General features: G+C 37.7%; 1 long non-coding RNA gene across 1 annotated transcript in view; it reads right to left on the reverse strand.

Annotated features, from left to right (window-relative positions):
• Positions 1-1,263: 1,263 nt before the first annotated feature.
• Positions 1,264-18,455, reverse strand: part of LOC144206683 (uncharacterized) — a 28,165-nt gene continuing 10,973 nt past the window's right edge. Inside the window, exons 2-3 of the long non-coding RNA XR_013328412.1 lie at positions 4,231-4,286; positions 1,264-1,360 (exon numbers count right to left, since the gene is read on the reverse strand). This is a non-coding gene — a long non-coding RNA (uncharacterized LOC144206683). The remainder of the gene's footprint in view (positions 1,361-4,230; positions 4,287-18,455) is intronic.

Raw genomic sequence — 18,455 nt, forward strand, 5'->3', positions numbered from 1 at the left:
GTGTGTGTGTTTGTCGAAACATGCTTACGAGCATAGTGCCTTATGATGAATAGAAATGCACAAAGCCTGCCTTCCCAGGTCGGAGGTGGCGCTGGACCGCAAATTGCCCTCAAGGACGACAGGTGATTCATCTGAGCATCTCAAAACATGCTACAAGAGATATATGCGATTTATTTTTATTTTTTTAGCAGAAGTCCATCTTTCTTGATTTTATTACTGTCTATGCAGCCTGGGGTGGGGCTGGCTGGGTGGTTTCTCTTTCTCAAGGGCATTTGGTAAGAGTCAGATTACATTCAGAAGCTTAGACAGGTATACATAAACACATTGCTGTCAATTCTAGAGCGTTTTGTGAATGCAGATTAAGGGAGAACATTCAAACTCCATACAAGAAGACTGGGGACTAGGTTTGAACCTAATATCTCAGAACTATAAGGGAGACATGCCAACTGCTCAACCACCACAATGTACAATAGAACCATGCTTGTTTTTAGGATTTCATTTAAAATGAATGTGCAGTGAGGATAACCATAAAACAGTGGATGTTTGGGCAAAAAAAAGTGGACAAAAATCATTATGTACCTGACCTCAACCCTATTGAGAACCTAAAAAGGCATTCCCAAGCAAACCGTTTTTTTTAAGTAGGGGATATAGGCAAAACATCTGAGAAAGTGGAAGGCATTTTAAATACAAACTAATCTATTTTATTGTCCTACAAAATTGGAATATAGAAGTCAAGTTCTATGTGACGAAACACCTTGGAAATTGATTTCTACTAGATCTGTTGTTGATTCCAAAATTTGAGAAACTTTTCAACTGAATGCATTCCACAACAAATTTCTTAAAGAGTGAAGAAGCACTGACATGATAAAGATTTCCGTGATTTAAGATCAAGCACAGCTATAGTAAGCCACTATGTTAGTTCAATACCGCTTTCTATTACATTAAATAGCTTTATGCTTTTAAAAAAATGCTACAACGGAACAATAAAGCAGAGCATAATCATGTTTTTGTGCCATAGTGACAAGCCATTTACGAGGCGGACAAACTTCATTGTGATTTATGGCATAAAGCATGTCCTGACCATCAGCCAGCCTCTCGCGGGGATCCTTGACAGAGCTGCTTTGTCGTTATTACCTGCTGTAAACTAAACACGAGCCCTTTTCTCTGCCTTTTCAAAGCGTCTACCTGACAGCCACAATCCCATCCCGCGCTGTTAGACTTTGACCTTTTGCCTCATGATTCCTGCATGTGCACTTTTGCTTACCCTCTCCAAACGGCATCATGCGGCAAGGCGCCAAGTAGAAGGTTGTGACTTTTGGCCAGAGTAATGGATGAATGTCAAGAGGCGTTTGGGGAACATCTGGAAGGTAAGAGATGACAGGTGTCAAAATCAGTTGCCCTTTTCAGATGTATTTTTTGTCTTATTCTGCCATCCTCACTATCTACTATATATTTAAAAGAGTTTTGTTTGCTTTTTTTTTTTAAACAATAACAAAATACCCAGTAAATTTTACATTGGGGTGGCTGGAGCCTATCCCAGCAGACATTGGGCCAGGGGCATGGGACACCCTGAATTGGTGATCAGCCAATCACAGGGCACGAGAAGACGGACAACCATTCCCACTCACAGCCATAGTTCACAGTTCAAACAGTCTACCATGCATGTTTTTTGGAATGTGGGAAGAAAGCAGTTTACCCAGAGAAAACCAACACAAGTCTAGGAACATGCAAAACACCCCCACAGGGCCAACCGTCAAGGCCATCGTTTAATAAATAATAATCCTGAATTATCCAATTTTATGAACCACACTTTAAACCCATTGTAAATTCATAGATGATATAAAATGACATTATTGTTTTGTGTGGGAACATTTCTGATGTATTTCACCTCTATGCAAAGTAGCTGAGAAGGCAGAGGTAACCAATAATAGATGTTTGTGCCAAGCCCATATTTTCATCTAGATGTAAATGCATCCTATGTGCTACAAGTTGGTCCTCCAATTCATTAAACCAGATAAAGCTTCATCAATTTAGCAATTGTCTGGCTGTCAACTTTCTGGGTGAGGGAATAAAAGTATGTCATTTCCCCCAAAATTAGCTTGTTGTTTTTTTCCCTCTGACTCACTCGCACGAGCGGAACACACTAAATAAAAACTGTAAGTAGAGAGGCAGTGCAGCTTGTGACAAGTGTAACGACTTCATTTTTAATATGACAAAGACGAAGGCGGCTCGGCCCAAGAGGCTGCCGCTTGCGTGTTCCTGTGTTGCCATTCTTGCTTTTATCGCGACGGGCCCACGATCCGCTATGCATTTCTCATGTCGGCTGCAGCCGTGCATGAAACCTGTGCCTTAACACTCTGTCTCGGACTTGTCTCCTCCACCACGTGCTGGTTGTGTGGCTTTGTTCTGTCAAATCTGTTAACAGCACCACCTTTCTCTTCCAATGCCACCAAATTAGATTTTGCTGATAATTGCCAGCATTTTTCGAGCAAATAACTTTGCTTTGGATCCTCTTAAAATGTTGTGGTAATAGCCATTTTTTGCAGTGGACAGGGGCTAGGTTTAGGACGTGTCAAAGTGGCGGGCCGGGGGCCAAATCTGGCCCGCCGCATCATTTTGTGTGTATGTTTTAGGATCAAATTTAAATGAAGAGTATAGATGTATATTAAATTTCCTGATTTTCCCTCTTAAATCAATAATTGTACATTTTTTAATCATTTTTAGTTCAAAAATCATTTTGGAAAATCTAAAACTATATACAAAAAAACTTATATAAACGTTTTAGATCTACAAGAAACTGCCTTTTTGGCTCTTTACCATATTGTCATGTTCATATATACTCCAAAACCTTTCAATTGAGCTAAAATACTGCTTCAGAAAAATTTGCATCCATGAAGCAAAATGTGTAATTTGTCTAATATTTCAAGGTGATAAAAAAGATTGGTTAGTGCATTCCTGCTCGCACAGTTAGTTTAACACACTAAATCGTCCTTAGGTATGAGGCAAAGTTGGTACAATGTTGGATATTACATCATCTCTCTAATGCAGTAGCATTTGATTGCTCCTGGCAAGCACAGAAAGTAAGTTAATCTGTCAAACAGACTTGGAGCCAACTTGCAGATGTCAAAACTTCATTAAAAGGCCCGTTCCTAAATTAACAACGAGGTTTAATGAGAACTCTCAAGCATAAGCCAGCGAGCGCCAGGTATTATTGAGATTAACGCCATTAGTGCCAACAATCAACGTGTCACTAGCAAGGGAGCAATTCTTTAATGAGCCTTTAGGTGATGAGGATGGCCCCATAATCACCTGAGGAAGAGCACAAAAATCAAGCCACCCTTTTATGCGGGTGACTTTCACACGGTTGCTCGTTTGTCGCTGGTGATGAGATGAGAGCGGACGATTATTCCATTAAGTCAAGCCGGGAACGTGTCATCGCATTGAGTTGAATTGTTAATGTAGTGCTTCCCTTTATTTACGTGAATAATTTATCATCGTTAATTGCCAGTATTGTTCAACGGAAGTTAGTTGCGTGGCGGTAAAGTGAACCCACACTATTTGCAGAGGGTTAGGTAACAGCAGCAGTAATAAAATTTGGGGGTGCTTTTAAAATTATGCTCTGAAGTCCAACCATGGAATCATTGGACTGTATCAGACAGACTTTGTGTAAATGAGCTTGGGTGTGTGTCACCACTTCACCAGTTCTTTCTATTTAATGCATCAGCTCAGATTTACTGTAATAAAGGGGTAAGAAAATAAAATTGCTTATTTTAATCTAAAAAATAATAACAATAATAACTTATTGGGGCTTATAGATGACAGTAATAAATACTCCTATGGGTGTGGATGCCAGAGCCAGTCCCATTTGACTACCATCCGCACTAACCAGTCAGACATAGTGCCTAACTTTGAACTAACAAAATATTTTAGATAATAAAAGATAATTTAAGAGATTAGTTAGAAGCAGCGTAAAAGTGTCTTGAACCCCAGTGATATTCAGATACTTGAGAGATCTTCCTTGTTATGATTGTCTGACAACCAATTGATGTTATCCGCCTGTTCAACCCACGTGAACGTGGCTCGCCAACAGGGTAGAATCTAAAAGTCATTTTTTGTAAGATCCCCTTTCAGCAGCTAGGCACTTTGGAACCTGAACGTAAATCCCAGTCTGTTCACAGAATTTATTCATTTGCCCTTTCGGTATCATTATTTCCATCTGTTAGTACGTACCGAGGAAAGGTAGTGAGCGGTGTGTAATTGCTTCAGCGTCAGCTAGATGTCAGCAGCTGATTGAGAAGAGAGAGAAACTATATCAGTATACTACATATATATTTTGTAAATAGTAAAGGTCTAATATACAACAAATAAACATTTACTGTATGTAAGAGACTTTCTAATTTCCAGCATTTTAAAAATGTACTTCTCCAGACTATTACATTTCCATTTATGTCTATAAAAAAGTTAATAATGTGATGTATTCAAATGTTAACCAACATAATAAACCAAAAAAAAATTCAACATGTGAATTTGAAACATGTAAGAAATATGTAGGTAATCGCAAATTAAGCAGAAAGATTAACTTTATACTTTGTGTTGTGTTAAAATATGCATATTTTACTGCATAATGCTTTTAATATTTGAATGTAGCCAAGTAAATATTAGTTGTTTTCTGACAACTGTGCTGGAAGGTAAGCTTAGATCAGCATTCACCCTCTGAATAAATTCCAATGGGGGGCGGCAGTGTAGCCTCCCCAGCCCTCCATCGCACTTTCCTTTCCTGAATTGAAGGCTGTGGAAACATCCCTACATCTGCCTCCTCCCTCCCAATTCCTCAGTCAAACACACTGCAGCTCTTTGTTCCATCCAGCTGAAGGTGCTCAAGCCCAGGATAAGCTAGAAGCACTAAAGCAGCCAGGCGTGTTTTCAAGTTGTTCGAGTATGACTTGGGCTTCTCTGTTTAAGGTCTTACATCCCCTTTTAACAAGCGCCCCCTTGTCCATTTCCAAATAATAAAACACTATTTATTACAAAAAACACCTTGAAACGCATGAAACGTTTTGAATCTTAGAATCAACAATACATCTAAATAATATTAATCATTATTTACAATAGTATTTTGTGGGTTTTAGCCTTTTTGCTGTAAGTTTATTTAAGGTTGATGGATCTATTGTATGACCAGCCTCAACATTATCTGTTGGTTAAAATATGCCATTATACAACTTGTACAGAGAGCGCATTAGCTATGGATAATTGCTATTGGGGGGTTGATTGTGATGAATTCATAATTCATTCCTTGTCCATTAATCAACAACAAATATTCGCTACCGGGAAATAGAGCCAAGCTCTCAAAACAAGGTATCGATCAGACCATTAATAAAGCCATCCGTTACTTACAGTATATGATGCTTCCAACACGGTTTGATTTTGGGAATATATTGCAATACTGTACAATTAAAAGCTTTGTATGTCTACTTTCTGATTATATTGACTTAAAATACTGTATTTTCCAGACATGTCACCCTTTTTTTCCATATTATTTATTGTTTTTAGGGCTATGGTTATCTGGAAAAAGTGCCTGTTTCTATTTTATTATTGTCCCTTTAACATGTTTGTTCTCGGTTCCTGCCGAAATAAAAATAAAATGTGACTTATACACCAAGGTGACTTATAGAGCAAAAAAATACAGTGGTGATCTTGAATGTACTGCGAGAAAAAAGTTATCTATAAATCATAAACACTCAATGTAAAAGGGTTTGCAATATAATATAAGATGCCAAAGGACTAGTTTGTTTATGAAGCTCTTCAACTAACTTCATATTGTTTCCTTGACACCAAGAAAGAAGTCAACGCATTTCTGTTGCTGCTATGGTTTGAGCAGAACAAAAATGAATAGCAAAGGAGGTCAGCAGAGGAATCAAAACAAATCCGCCAAAGATGTATTTGTGAACGTCAATGCACGAGTTCCAGGAATTTCCTTTGCCATCAAGAAATGCCTTTCCAAGAAGAGGACCAGTTACCATTAAAGTGTTGTTAAGTGTCATACAAATTCCTCCTAAGTGCAGAGAATTGTGTTTGTGTAAAGCTCAACAGAAAAAAAGCAAAGATTGCATGCTGGTGGTGGCAGAGATGATTCAAACAGAAAGAATGAGCAAATGCACATTCAGCTTGCATGAACCTATGCGGCCAAACTGATTGAAGTGCACTGAGGTGTTTCAGCCCTTGAATATGACTTGCTGCTGGTCAGCTGGCTTTTTTTTGCCTTAAACCCTTGACTCTACCTTGCCTTAATCATCTGGCCAGGGAGCACCAAGCCATTCCTTTCCTCTGGGTACAAATCAAATTCAGAAGACAAAAAAAAAAAAGCTCTGGAAGGGCAAAACCCATTTTGCTGAGCTTACCTGTAAACCGTGGTGGTAGTTAGCCAAGTATCGATTTTTCACCTGATCACAGCTTTCGCCTGCACTCCATGAACATTAGGACCACAGTACCTTCAACGCCAAAACTATTTCTTCTATGGTATTGGTAAAACTTTGCTTTGGTCAAAGTACAGTGGCATTGCTGTGAATATGCTGAATACATTCAACCTCCTTAAGTGTACACAAGTTCTTATCAGGCTATCTAAAGTATTCCCTACCAGGGGTGTCAGACTCGGGTTGGTTTGCGGGCCGCGATAACGTCAACTCGAAAACAAATGATTAAAAAATGACAATTATTGGTTTAAAAGGGCGAAAATCAGGAAATGTAATATATATCTATACTCTTCATTTTAATTCGATCCTAAAACAGAAAGTCGGCACTCATGATTTACTTTCCCAGGCCACACAAAATGATGCGGAGGGCCAGATTTGGCCCCCGGGCCGCCACTTTGATACGTGCCCTAGACCTTAAACCTGAACCCTAACAATTTAGACCAACTTCTGACCTATTTATAGTCTTTAAAAACGTCGACATGCTGTTACCACATTCACATATGATGGTTTTGGCATTGTGCTGGCTTTTAAAGTAAAACAAATTACAAAAGGGTCTCAAGCATACAACAACAATGAAGCAACATGCACATGCAACACACATTCGTTGTAGTGAGCATGAATAAAAATAGTCCTTTTTCCAACATCCAGCTTAGTACAAAATGTGGGCGTATGCCCACCTCCACCAGTTGTCACTAAACACTACTGGTATTTGCATACATTAAATCGAGCTCTAGCACACTACTGTATAGTAAGCCGGGATGAGACCGAAATCTCCCTAACTAAGACTTTGCAGTCAGCCTGCACAATATTGAGGGAGATCAGTTCGGATTAAAGAAAAGTAAAAGTTGACACAAGCCTTTGTGAGAGCGGCTCTAGAATAAATATTCATCTAACTAATTCATTATTCTTGAGGTTAAAGAAGAAATAAATCTCTCGTTTCTGCAGTAGTGACGTAGTATTGTTGTCCTGTTCAGATGCTGGGTTACCAGAATGGTAATTTTGGCCATTTCTAAAGGCTAGAAGTATTTTAGTAATGTGTCAGATAGAAGTTTGGGTTTTTTTTAATTGTTAAAAAAAGTACAGAGGGAATAATGTGAGAAAAACGGATTTATTATAGTGTACATGTTACTTTAATTTGGGTATTGTTGCTATCTCGAATTTTCTCTCTTGCATACCGCATTGAGGACCTCTGGAAAATATTCAATTCAACAACAAAGGGAATTTGATAACATCATATGATATTGTTGAGCTCACCGTGTAGAATCTCTTTCAAGGACATTCATTGTTTGATTCAATTTCCTATGTCACGTATAGTCAGTGTTTTCTCAGACAGTTTGTCTCCAGGGAAACCCTCTTGGTTAAAACTTGACCTCCTCGCTCCTATCCAATTCGAGGATTGTGGATATGAGCAATCATTTGCAAAAAAAGAAAACAAAGCACTTATGAATATTCAGCGTGAGGAGTCAAATGTCACCATAACAATAATAGAGCTTGAAGTTTGCCGGCAAATATGAGCTAATGTGGGTGCCTCATCTTGATTTGTTTGGCTGGTAATTGTTGTAATGAACTCTTCATGGCCTCAATCTCACGGTTCAGTCTGGAACTTTTTTCCAAAAGGGTTAATGATTCTGATGAAATTGAATGCATAGTGTAGTCTGGAATAAATTACTTTGAATTTCTCCATGAAAATGATTTATTTTTGGCCTCTTACTTCACATGACTCAATCTAAAATACTCCTTTTCTGCCTGTTGCTTCCAAAGAAGTATGTTTAAGAAAGGGGAGGAGCTCAATTTACTCAGGCTATGTAAATATTCAAATAGATAATGCCAAATAAGGAAACTAGATTTACCGCCATAGCAAGGTGTTTTAACGATCGTAGTTGTAGATGTGATAAAACTGCCACACAAAGCATGTATTTAGGTTATTTTATGAAAATGGAGCATGTTGACAATTTAATTTGACACACAATAGCAAAAAAAAGAAACAGACTCCCCGTGTGTGGCTCCAGTATTTTAACTAGGTCTACAATGTCTTGTGTCTTATGTCTGTCTTGTTACTGCAACCAAAAGTCTTGCAACGGCAACCAAGAAATTTACCGAATACGTGGTGAAATAAAGTTCTAATCTAAAAAAAAAAAAAGAAATACTTGTACCAAAACAAAACAAATACTATAGCCATAGCCCAAATACTGCGTGTTAGAAGTTTTAGAGGACGTCTCACATTACAGCATTAACATTAGCACAACAAGGATGTCAAAAGTTATTTAATGGCATTTCCCACAGCTTGGTGAGAGACTGAATTGACGGGGCAAATGATATGCAAGCAACAAAATGCTGATCATAAATCATCTATATTGTATACTATAAGACTCAAATGTTAATTCCCACTCATAAATACACAACATTACAAATGTGGGGTTGAATCATGTGAAGTTCGAGTTCTGTATTTATCAAAATTCATTATTGTGGCACTTCCTTGCATAAAGACAACAATGTACGCAATTTATGGAGTAATATCAAGAACATTTGTAAGGCTCCCAGTCTTTGAGTGACTATTTATGGAAGTAATGAGACTATTTAGCATGTTGCACTCTCATCACACCCAGCTGAGGTTTTTCATGTGTCCACAGATGAGATAAATGCAATGAATTAGGTCACCTTAAATTATCTTAACATTTAAAAACATCCGTCAATGTTAATGGACTTTTTGTGAACCGACGCTTGTATTTCATTCTAGCTTCAAATTAATAAATTATACACGCTGAGTCATGCCACTAATGAACAAAATTCCCCATCTGGCTTAATTGTACTTTATAATTATTTGTGCTTGGGAAAAAAAGTGTTAGACACTTATTAAAAAAAATATTAATTTGAAATAAATTCTCTTACGACTGAGGATTCAATATATTTAGACACTTCATTATTAAGCTTGGTGTAAAAGCTATTGAAATGAGCTAAAGTAGAGATTTTATTGTGGTTGTTTGTGATATTGTTTTATCTTTTTTTTCTTGAATGATAGAACAACACAATGTGGTTAAGGTTAATTAGGTTTACACCACGCTGCACAAGAAGCGTTGTTGCTGTATGCGTGAAAACGACTACAACAAATGTGCAGTGATTAATTGCTTCGTCCGCGTGCGTAAGCATATATTCTATTTGTTTTTTCTTAAGACAAAAGAAATGCTGCATCCTCCCTTTCATGGACAATAATTAATTAATTACCGTATCAAGTACTTCATCCATCAGTCCATCTGCTGTCCACACAACATTTTTCTTTAATTTATCTAAGGATCTTCTCCTAAAACATAGGCAATGTTTTGCATATGAGAAACTTTAATTTAAAAAAAATGATGCCTGCAGGCAAAAAAAGAAGAAAAATAACTTTCCTTATTTTCAGTGTGGCATTAATTACACTTGGTGACAAATGAGTCCACTGTGTAAATTTTTTTTTCATCATAATATTGACCAATGCGATAAAGGTGAGAATGGTTTGTAATCATAATTTTTCATTTCCCGCTTGGTCACTCGGATATTTTTGTTGCATCTTCTGTTATTAGACTTCCAGAATTGGAATATGATATGGATGGCATTACAGTGTAGCTGAAAAGAGTAAAGATTCTGAAGAAGAAACAAAGAAATATGCAAGATTAGAGCAGAAAATTTGCCCGTTATATTATTCAACAGTGATGTGAGCACTTGGCCAATTGGTATCGAGTCATGATTTATTGGTGTGAAATTGGCGTGTCATTTGAAATAATGTGCTGAATTCTTATTAGATTCTTGTGTAGGCGTCACATACAAGGATTATTATTATTATCATTATTACATGTGCAAATTCATTAAACTACTCAAGCACACATTGAAGTCATTATGTTCAGAGCTCAAATCGTTTTCACAGCGCCAGGGAATTATTATTTTTTTGCTCCTCAGTTGATTTTGTCATAACTGTCATGAGGGAGCAAAATCAATTTTATGATATTTGGTGGAAAATATGTTAATTGTCCTACACTAGATATTAGAATTGTTCTGCATCATGGCAAACTATAACATAGACTTTGTTAATAGTGTTTTTTTATTACTTATACTGAGGCCAAAAACTAGTCAATTAAAAAGGGCATTAAAAAAAGTTTATAAACCTGAAATACAAAAAAGAATTTCCAAGAATGAAGACAATCTACATTCAAATATTTCCAAATATATTTCTGTATTTTATGGATAACTTTGAAAATGTAAAACAAAAACAAATCTATGCAGTTTAAATTACTCCTAAAACTTCCATTATTGTTTATCTCAAACCTAGAATAAACACACATTTATTAGGTCTCAAGGAACTACCTTCAATTAAATTACTCTGACCCTAGTTCAACTCATCTTTTGCTTCAAGCTGACCAATGGGAAGAAAAGTTGTGCAAAGTAGCTCGTTACTAGCGGAAAGACAGCTTATATATTTGGATCAGCATTTCTTCTCATTGCTAAAAAAGTGCAGCCTGGGCCTCTAAGCGAAGATTAATGACCATTGATCCCCAAACAAGCTCAGAAAACCTTCTTTTGCTTCCCTGCAGCCGAATCCTTGTTGTGCTTCATCTCTATATTTTGTGTGTATCTCTGTGGGTGTGGCAATTTTCCACAAAGAAGGTCAACCGGCCAAGTGTGTTGCTTAAGCATGCATATAATTTAAAAAATCCATTAATGGGTATTCAAGAATGTTATTCAGCATCAAAAGTTGCATTAAGGTAAAAGCACCGTATATTGGAGGGGTGACATTTGACACCAGGTGGTCTCTGATCATGTGACAAAATATCATCATGTCCCACACTCTAAAAATACCAATAAGAGATCCCGATACCAACACTGAGTATTGGGTAGATTCATCACTAGTAGCCATATAATAATACTTGTAGACATACTGTTGTTCTTTGCAAAACTGTCCAATTTCTTAAGGTTAGTTGTTGACCTCATCCGTCACAACTACTTGTTCTATTTAATGTGAAGCTCGTCTACACTAACACTGCACAACTTCATATTTGCACAAGCAATGAACCACAGTAGAATAACGGAGGGAGAAAACTGTTTTGAAAACTTGGGCCGACTTCTCCTGCAGAATCCCTTATTAGCACATGAAAAGGGACATACTGTATAATCACCCTCACAGTCTCTGTTACCGCCACTTCTGCCTACGTGGACTCCCGAATGGCACAAGCGCTATCAAAAAAATGACATTGGATGGGGTCACCGCTGGCTTGGGATTCAAACGGAACATTAGCATTTGGCCAAGAATAATTACCAGTAACCTTTGACCCTAGTGCACGCTGCGTTCATTCATAAAAGGATGGTTTTTACAGAAGGTATTCTTCAAGAGTTAAAATAAAACCAATAAATGTTGCTTTCCCCTTAACATACACTATAAAATATAAGGGAGTGTGCTGCTATTTTTTTAGTTTTATGCCAATAGATAAATTATTGCCATCTTGGCAATAATTAGTGCCAGATTTAGTATTTGTCATTGTATTTGGTCAGTGTTTTTTTTCTATTTAGAGATATTAATGGTTTAAATGTGCAAATTGTTAATATTTTTGGAAGCCAGCAACACTGTTGGCCGCAAAAGGATGGCTATAATTTGACAACAAACAAGCAAACGCTTTGATGGGTACCCATTAATAATTGGGAATGCTACAATAAGCCAACATCTGCTCACACAATCAATAGGGTTGGTTGCCATATGTCACATGATAAGCCAACATATTGCACGTTTATGCTGTATTGTAGGTTGTTTGATCACCAAACAATACAAAACAACAACTACCAAAAAATAGAATCATCGCATATGTTCTTTGTTTTTGTCCAGCGTGAAAAATAAAAATGTAAAATATCCCTGAGTCTATTAAAAGCAGAATAAACAAAGGCTGTCAGCACATTTTACTTGTTTTATGTTTAATACTAATAGACAGCTGTTCCATCCTTTGTTTAACTATTTTCCACTTTCCTGGATATCCATTGCATCAATTCCATTTATTTCACTTAATAGAGTGATTCATGGGGGAAATTCGGTTTACACGAGTTTTTTTTTTTTACAATGATACCTTCCAAGTGTTATTTAGGTTTGCGGATAATAGATAGAATGGGTGCGTACTACTTTGTATTGATTTTTGAGTTAGCTGGAAACATGTTTTTTTATCGTTTTGTGGGCTTGACTGATTTATTTCAATAACTGCACCCCAAATGGCCAATTACAGCACAGCTTAGAGGTCTTCAAAAAGGCACATTTTAAGATGGATTTATTAAAGGGGCCTTATGCAAGATTTTCACTTCAATTCACTTAAGCGCACTTCATTATATTGCCTTAATATCTTAATAGACATTAAAAAGAGATGTTTTTTTAAATATATCTAACCATTTTCAGGGGTTGATAATAGATAGTTCTTCACGTAATTCTTTATAAATTCGATTCCATACTAAACAATGTAAAATAATGCAGTTTTCTGCTCTCCAATCAAAATATTTACCTTATTCTCCACACTTGAAGTCTAGTTACAATACATGGCCAAGCAAATAGGGTAACTACAATATGCAGAATCACGTCACGAAGGCAGATTGGCACCATAAAAAGGCAACGAGCAGCTGCTGCTTCGTACCCGGGCGTGCGTCTCGACGTGATGCGGGCCCCTCGTGACATTTTCACCGCCTTCGCATCTCATCAGCGCTGTAATTAATCATTGACCAAACAAGGTGGCGCTTGGAACATCGGCACTTGCCGCACGCCACCGGGTGATGGGTAAACTGTTGCCATGGTGAAGCAACATATCACATACTTTATGTCACTGTCTAGTGTTCCACTACTGTATTGCAGTTCATCGTTCGAGCCCTAGTACGAAACACACATTTTTCCACAGGAAATATTCCACAAAAGTTAACATGCTCCTCACGTTAGTCCACTCTTTTGGATCAAATGTACCTAATTATGTGTCACCGTTGCATTGATATGTTGTGTAAGTCGGACATTTTTTAGATAAAAAGTAAACAAGGGGAGAGTTCCTTGATATGAAAAGAGAATATGACAGTTTTCTGGGGAATGTTGGAGTAAAATAGATACTTTTTGTCTGTTTGTTGTTTGCAACTTTTCACCTTGTCATAGTGACCTTTAACACAGTGCTCTTTATCTCCAGTTAATGATGAGAGCAAAAGTGGCATGCCAAGCCAGCTTTTAATTTGAACTGAGGGAAATTGTTGCAAGGGGAGGGTCAAAAACATGGCTTCACTCCAGGATGAAGCTGTCACAGACTATATCAGGCGTAGGTTTGTTGTCACCAAATAATTTTTGACATATTAAAATTAAAAAGCGGGATTACTGGCTTTGCCATAACGAAACTTCCCCAAGTCAAGCGTACATTGCAAGGTCAGATTATTATTGAAGTCGCTGAAGCAGAAAGTTGAAGCAGCGTACCAACTGTATGCGCTCACTGGGGAAGACGGTGTCAGTTCAAGGCCTTTGAGTCTGCAAGAGTGGAGAAATGCATCTGCTAACGCTGGAATTATTCATATTTAGACATGCTTACCAGACAATAATAAATTAAAGTAAGCAAAAACAGAGGAGGTGGAGAAAAATGGAAGCCTTTCAGCAGTGTTGGCTAGATAGCCACTTACATCCATGCCTTTCCTTTTTATTTTTATTTTTTATCCTGCTCATTTACTATTCATGTCAAGTCACAACCACCAACCCCCTACTCTGCCTTTAGGACCAGGAGGTGGGCAAGATTCTGAGGAGAAGATGAAGGAGGAAAAAGGCAAATACTGTATGAGTCAAAGCATTTCTCCTCTGACTTTCACACGGTGCTGATCACTGATCGAGAGTTCTTTGATAGTGACGGACTCGTTTCAACTGTAACACTACAAAGAAACTCTTAGAAATGTCTAAAAAGAATCGCCAAGGCAGAAGAAGGATCATTTAGATCAGGACCAAGTTATACACCTTTGTAGGGGCCTCAATTGTTTTTATAAAGATGAATATCTGCAGATATTTGAGCTAATTTTGATATTGTAAATATTAACTTTGGATTAGTTTGCCTTCCTGGTAAACAGCAGCGGCAAAAATCATTATCATACATGTTCATGGTCGCATTTGTAATCTTTATGCAAATTAAGCCTACTTCTCTCCCACTCTATAAACTATAGAGTGTAACCGCCCACCTGATTCTACTGAAAGACCGCGCCAAGAGCGCTGCTCAGACATCAGTGCGTCTCTAGGAGCCTTCTATAGAGTCTACTGGTGCGACAGATGAAGACTGAAAGCAAATCAATCGAGATCAAGACATAAATGAAGAGTGATTTTAATTAGCTGACTCTTATTGACATGCACTCCCCTCAGCTGTTCGAACTGGTTTCAAGGCCACAGGTCACTTGCTGATCTTCAGCTGTTCATGTAACCAAGGGTGACAATATCAATCCAAAGAGGCGTGTTAATGTGGGGCCATCATCTCACTAATGTTAATGGTGGGTGGATTTTCCTTCCCTCTGGAATTTTGATATACAATAAAGCTACATTCAACAGGGGGCTTTGAATGTTGTACTGGCAAAAAACAGTTCAGTTAAGTAAAATAAGTTTGTAAATTTTCAGTATTCTATGTATGATATTTAGTGTAGGAAAAGTTTGAAACTAAGGGTTTTGGGGATGCTAGTGTGTTGAGAACATTTGCCAGAAAAAAAAGAGGGGAACAGTGTTATCTGTTTTCAACAAAATGTCAAATATGCATATATGAAATGAGATCTAAAAATAGCTGCTAATATTTCATAACTGATGAGTCGACACCAGTCCAACAATTGACAGATTAAGACAGTCTTACTACTTCCATTTACATGGGATTGTGATAGCAGCTGTCAGAACAGATCATTGTCACAGTCATGGTATCTCTCTCATACATATTTCTTGATACAGTATTTTATTATATATTTTACTGAAGTATTGTCCATTAAAAAGTACAAACTTCTTATCAGTCAGTGAGACGCTAACACATGAAGTGTGCATTTTCACCACTCACAAACACAGTCAAAACCTTATCAGTAGTCATGGGACTGAAACAGTTCCTTCGGGGAACTGTCTTCAGAGACACAGATTCTTTGGGGAGTTTTAATTGGTGGCTGGCTAAAAGTAGACTTATTAAAATGACAGCATCGCCTCTCCTTGTGTACCTATACTTGGCCAATTAGTCTTTTTTCCCCCCTTTTGCCTGTAAATATAGGCAAATAACATTTGCGCAGAGGTTGGCTGGAATCCAGTAGCATTGCTTTGATGCTTTAATTGGCTGCTGTGGTCATATTATTTGGGGGGCAGATGAAGCTCACAGTGCTTCTGGTCAAAGGAAGCGAGGATGCCATATGCTTTGATCTTGCACCCCCCCCAAAAGAACAGAGCTAGTGGTTTTATTGGACTTTCAGAAAACTATTACACAAGAGCTACCTAGTACACACTGGAAATCACAAGAGAGTAAGATTAAAAGGATGCTCCAACAAGAACTCCCAAAATTGAGTGGGAAGACAGTCTTAAAAGTGTAATGGCGGCCTAGTTTGAGAATTTACACTTGGTATCCCTGCAATCTCGTCAGATGAATTCAAATCTGCATTCAACACATCTCTCTTGAATTATTTGGATAACCAAATGGTAATGAATAACCATTAGTACAGATCAATATTTACACCCACTCGTACAAAAGACAAGGCATCTTCAATATATTAAATGATTCTAATATCTGCAAGTATACTCCTTCCACAATTCCACTTTTACACACAGAGGTATGAGTTTAAAAGGGATATTGATGGAAAACTAAATGGGATCCCACGAACAGGGTCCAACCGTCTTTAAAGTTGATGAGGCCAGATTGCTAATGTCTGACATTTTGTTTCTGGGAGGGCAAAAGGAGTTGATGCCAAAGCAAAACCGTGGAGATTCCTTATGTCATTTCAATTCCTCAATCCCTCCATTCAATATCGCTACCGTCCTGTTTCACATGATAATACCGACTCCCCCATGATGAATGAGTTATTGAATAGACAGACTCGGTTGGCGATAGGAAGGACGCAGCCTCTTTAAGAACAATAAAATGTACGTATGTGAGAGATGAAGGAGAAGTGAAATATTTCCTCAAGAATGGGAGCCTTTTGAATGTCGGAATAATCCCTCAGTGTTCTTTTTTGCTGCCAGATAATGATCTGGTTCTCACTGGCGCTATGTCCTACTTGGCCTACTTATCTTGCTTTAACATAGTTGTGTTGGCAGTGTTCTCATCGTTTGATCTAGGACTAACGCAGTTGTGTCCTTGGTTATTAGACTTATTATTTACTAACTAGAAGTCTGGTTAGGGAAGGAGACTTTTTATTGCATCAACATGAGAAAATCTTTGAGGTGAGGGGGCAGAGTTCAGTGGGGCGATTAGGCCCATTACCGAATCAATATTTTTCTAAACATTTGAGAAAGGATGGCAGGCAAAGTTCCCGACATCTCCATTTTGAACAGCCTTGAGCTGCGAGACTGTTTTTGTATGCTGCCCATGATTTATTGCTAGTACTTTCTGTTCCATCCAGACCTCATAAGAGAGAGGGAAAGTGACAGAGAGCTAAAGAGAAATCGAAAGAAAGAATGCTGTCAGGAAACAAAGTGAGGACGGCTCATTTCGATTAATCAACAGTGATTCACCAACGGGGATATTTCCAACACGTTGTCATTTGTTTCCATCAATTCTGCTAAAGAATAAAAGACTCTGCACAAATGTATGTTTCATAACGTGAGTGAGCATCTTGCAAGAAATCCTTTTTCTTGACCAATTAGTAACACAGCCTTTCATAGAGAAACAATCGCACATAATGAAATGTTGTAATGCGTACTCTTTCAAATGCAGAATTTGACAAGGAAATAAAACTTTATGCCGTTCTTGAAAACACAGCCCTTCGACACAACTATAACTTAATCTTAATCAAGAAATAATTAAAGCTGCCAGCAATGATGAATGGGCCCATTTTATTAATTATACAAACACAAAAGTATTAAATGCTTACGGCAAATTATCAAGATAAAGAGATTTCCAAAAAAAATACACCAAATTGGGACCCTATCTACTCAACTGCAGCTGCTGACACAAGGTGATGTTATTTTGGGTAGCAAAATAGTGCTCTAATGATTGTGTGTTAACTGATTTGTGTTACTTCGCTGCTGGGATTGGAGAACGGACAATGTATAGTTAAAATCTCAGGTTTCTGGGAAGAATTTCTCAAGAATAACTACTCAAGATGTTAATGTGACACATTCTACCCAATGGAAAAAAAGCTGATCTCCAAGAATCTTCTATTGAACAACCAAAGCGTCAAAACTTTCAATTTTTCTGTCTGTTTACACCTCTCCCTAAATGGAATACATTTGAATCTAGATTGATAGCTTAAATCAAAAGCCATACAAGCGAGACAGATTTTCTCGCACACTTTCATGTTAACACCTTAAAGTCCTCATTAGTTTCCAATGCCGCAAAGATCATTTTACAGCTGGGTGTGTGGCACAACAGACAAAAGATCTCTAGAGAAGCGGCGAACGTGCGGAGGTCTAGTGGAGCCTCATTACTTCCTGTTACCGACACTTCTCAAACGGTTGGCAGTGAAGATGATTGAACATTTCGGGGGGTCGAATTCTTTCTGCTACTTTGACTGACAGACAGACATCACTCTGGATTGAATGCAGCTATAATCTACAACTGCCAGAGAACATCATCTCTTTTAAACCAGGTGTTCTCAAATAATTCAAATGAAATTCAGCCTGTATCATAAACCCAATGACGCTTATACAGAACACAACTGTAAATACTATGACACTTTTTAAAGACGAAATAATTATGGTCTGTTAAACTTATCAATGCCAGTCAGTACTGCTGTAAGTCAGCCTCTAAACAAGTGTTTTTTTCAAAAGCATATCTTATTGTCGTTACTATTATTATCAATATATCTTGTGGG

This window comes from Stigmatopora nigra, chromosome 13 (assembly GCF_051989575.1).
Source record: "Stigmatopora nigra isolate UIUO_SnigA chromosome 13, RoL_Snig_1.1, whole genome shotgun sequence".
Classification (NCBI taxonomy): domain Eukaryota; kingdom Metazoa; phylum Chordata; class Actinopteri; order Syngnathiformes; family Syngnathidae; genus Stigmatopora; species Stigmatopora nigra.